A 4,423-nucleotide genomic window follows, 5' to 3' on the forward strand; every position below is an offset into this window, starting at 1 on the left:
TGCAGAAAATCTTGCAGATCCTTTTGTTCTAGGTCAAGGATCACTTTTTTGAAGTGATTTCTTGACCTTGGCACTGGATAGGTTGGCCCAACTGGTCAGTAACCATTCAGATTGACCAGTCTGACACCCTTGTCAGACAGGTTGGCTCCTCTCCTCAGATTTTCAAGTCTCTGACAGCCTTTCAGGCAAGCCAATTGCTGAGGGACACCAGGTACTGAAAACTGGAGGAGTGGTCAAGACTCACAAGTTGACTTGACAGGTGAGAAATCAGATGTTGTGATGTTGTATGCAGTAAGTGAAAAGGAAACATCTGAGTGGGAAACCCGTAACAATGTAGAGATGGTCTGCTTCGTAGAGGAATATTATATGTACAAGCATACAATGAATAACATACAGGATTCATATCTCAACACCAATGCTCACAAATTGTCTAATTTTTTGGTTGCAAGTACCACTGGGACCCAGCCAAAGTACCCAGCTGGCGGCTCCAAGTGCGGGACCTGGTGCCTGTTTTTGGCCAAAAATTAATGTAGTGCCCAGGTCCCATGGGGCCATCTCTATACAAATCTGAGCATGAGCTGGACCAAGAATAGTGTGGTGGTAGAATCTGGCGTGGGGTGCCAAAGTGTTCAATGGAGTTTCCGGGCGCACAGTGCTGCGGGGCGCAAGGGCTCCACATGTTATGAGCCGTAGCGCGGGCTCTACAGAGCAGACTCACATGGACATAGACTACACATACATGTCACGGACCATACTCAAGGTTTGAGAGGCTGGAGATCCAAGCCTCTTCCTCATCCTGCAATCTACCATCTTGGATCCAGAACCCCCAGAACCCCAGACCCCAGGCTCTATCTTCCTCTCCACAGAACAGACCATAACATATTTCAGGATCTACTTCATGGAGACAAAGATTAAGAACCCAACAGACCAACAGAAACCAGATTTCTCCGCCTCCAAAACCTTGAATATCCCAACTCCGCTCTTACAGAAACCAGATTGTTCCGCCTCCAAAACCTTGAATATCCTGACTCCGCTCTTAGAAACCTTGAATATCCCACTCTGACATCACACCCAACCCTTAGTATCAGTTATGCAATGGACTCCTCTGAAGCCGCCAAACTCCAACAACAACTGGCCAACATCACCAAGAAGGCCTATGAAGAGGAAAAAAAACGCCGCCAGGCCAAGGCCAAGTTGGAGGATGCACTCCGCACTCAGAACCCACCCCTCCCCATACCAAGGTATTCACAACCAAGGCCCCCAAAGTTGCCCAACCCAACAAGTTTAATGCCAAAAGCGGAGCGGCGGCGGAGACGTTTGCCCGGCATGTTGGCATCTATATGACCTTGAACAAGGCCTTGTTCCCAGCCGACGCAACACAAATCCTATTTGTGTCATCCTACATGACCGGAACTGCGGGCGTATGGGCCACCCCGTTCCTCAACTAGGCGGCAGCGGACCCGCCCACCCTGACCTATGCGGAGTTCACGGCGTCCTTCCAGGGCATGTTTTTTGACCCCAAAAAGAAGAAAAAGGTGGAACAAGCCCTCCAAGCGCTGAAGCAGACTGAGTCTGTGGCGGACTACAACCACTCTTTTGTCCAGCACGCTTCCGCAGCGGGCTGGGAAATCCCCACCCTGATCAGCCAGTACCTCCCGGGCCTGAAGCAGGACATCCAGATGGGGCTCATTGTTTCCCGCACCACATTCACAACTATTAACTAGAGCTTGACACGGCAATGAGCGGAGCAGAGACAGGAACAGCGCCGACCAAACAGAAGATCAACCCCAATGCCATGGACCTATTGGCGCTAAACAGACGACTCTCTGACTCTGAGAAGGCTCAGATGATGCAGGAAGGACTCTGTTTCCAATGCAGAGTACAGGGCCAAATCTCCTGCGACTGTCCAACCAAGAAGGGAAAAGGCCGCGGGAACACCAGGATTGCGGCAGTGGAGAATCAGATCCGCCAACTAGTGGAAGGGATGGCGGCAATAGGCGGAGGCGGACCAGCGGATAAAGGCGGAAAAGGCCGAGCCAACTTGTCAAAAAATGGAGGTGCTCAGGAATCAATGTTGTGCCTTTCCTGAGCGCGGAGGAGTTGTCTTGTAGTATTGGTGCAAGTCAAACTTTAAACAGAAATGAAATTGATCCCCAATGTTTCATCTCTTGCACCATCACAACTCCCAGAGCCACACCCCAGACCCTCTTACCCCCTGCCTCATTCCTGATTGATTCCGGAGCAACCCACAATGTGTTGAGTGAATCCTACGCCTCCGCGGCGGGATTACTCTGCAACACCACCGCCTCAAGGCGGACCGTCTTGGGATTTGATGGATCTGCATCCCAAGCGGCTTATGAGATTGACCTGACCCTGAATGAAGAACCCCGGCCATCAAAATTCATCATCACACGTACAACAGCATCCTTGGGATGCCATGGATCCGCAAACATGGACACCAAATTGACTGGACCACCCGCACCCTCCGCTCCAACCACTCCAACATTGCAACTGCCTCCGCAGTTTTGTCCACTCCAAAAACATCCTCAACAGACACTGCAAAAAAACTTGGTCAACTGCTTGCAGTTGACATGCAGGATATTGTTGGCACAGTCACTGTGCAAGGTGCACAGTGAATGTGCATTAAAGCTTGGTTTGAGTCAAACCTTGATTAAGGCTGGTGTAAAACCACAAGCTTCCTCAGAGTTACCGCATGTCAACTGCTCACAGTTGACACAGTTTTTTTTGCAGTGAGAGGGCCAAGGGCCCATGATGGGGAAAACTAGGATTTGTGACAAGGGGGTGTGTGTTTTACCGCCCCCGCTGTGGAACTCCAACCGGTGCTGGGCCGTCAGCACTCACTTGAAGGGAGAGTGCGCTGTGCGCTGCCTTTGCCGTGGTCCGGAAAAGAGATGAGGAATTGAGATAGTGGAAGTTGGAGGGGGGGATTTGTTGAGAGACAAAGAGGTGTAGATTGCCGTTGGCGGTAGTTTGTTGTTGAGGATCTGAAGGGGAAAGAAGTCCGGCAAAGAGGGCCAGAAGATGTGATCTAAAGAAGGGATTTGCGTAATTGGGACTTGAGGTGCTGAGAGTTTGAACTCAGAAGACACGCGGACTCAGAGAGGGATCAATAAGATTAAGATTCTGGATGGATGATCTGAAAAGCCAAAAGAAAAGGGTTCAGACAAATTCCATGCTGTCCCATCATCTGAGTTTGAGCTGAACTCAGACTCTGGGAACTGTGACATGTATGGACAGGTCATCATACACCTGCGCGCCTCTGCGTGCACAACAACAAGAAGGAAAAGAGAACAGAACACAACCAAAGAAAACACAAAACAACACACCAACCCACCACATATATCTCCATCCAAAAGGGCGCATATAAGAAAAAAGAAAAGACAAGACAAGAAATAAAAGTAAGAGACAAAACAAACCAAGAAAGAGAAGGAAGAGACAAAACAGACAAAAAGAAGGGAAAGAGGGGGGGAGGAGATCCTGAAATGCCTTGAGGATCTTGAGGACTGAGTTCTTGAGACTGGGGGATGAAAGCTGAATATCTTGAGGACTGGATACACTCCGCGCGCTACTGATTTGATCTGAATCACCGCCTGTACCATTTGGTGCACCACATCACAATGTGAGTTCAATAGACTACCCTCTTCCATACTCCCTGAAGTGGCTAGGAAGCTTGTTTTCCCCGTAGATAGCACTCCGCACCCCAACTGGAATCCCGCCCCTCCACAACCTCAATGGAACCCCACCGACCCTGCCAACAATTTTGGTACCGCTTTGGCGGTATTGTCCATTCTGAAAACATCCTCAACAAAGGGCCAAGGGCCCATGATGGGGAAAGCTAGCTTGGCCCATGATGGGGAAAGCTAGGATTTGTGACAAGGGGTTGTGTGTTTTACCGCCCCCGCAATGTGAGTACAATAAAGTTTCTCCAAAGCAGCTGGCAAGCCCCTTTCTTTCCTAGAACATTACACCGCAGAGATCAGCGCCGCCAAGACATTGTGGTCAACCTCTGCCCGGCTAGCAGCGGCGGGAAAGGCCTCTATTGCAGTGCAGACCGCCAAAGAGCTTTTCCTGCAGTGAAACCATTGATTCATTGACATGTTCCAAAAATCCAGCGCTAAAAGCCTACTGCCACGGAGAAAATATGAATTTTGTGTTGACCCAGTTCCCGGAGCCACACCGCAAGCAAGCCGGATCATCACACTTTCACCGGCGGAGAACCAAGCACTTGACATCCTGATTGCGGAAGGAATGGCCAGCGGAATAATCAGGAGAAGTTGACCAACAATGGGAAGTTACGTTATCCAGTTTGCCTAGATGTCATTCAGTTATCCAGTCCTATGTGGTGTAAAATCCAACATAAATTGAATCTGTGGGTGTCAAGAGAAAGGTATAATGTTGTTTA

This window comes from Puccinia triticina, chromosome 7A (assembly GCF_026914185.1).
Source record: "Puccinia triticina chromosome 7A, complete sequence".
Taxonomy (NCBI): domain Eukaryota; kingdom Fungi; phylum Basidiomycota; class Pucciniomycetes; order Pucciniales; family Pucciniaceae; genus Puccinia; species Puccinia triticina.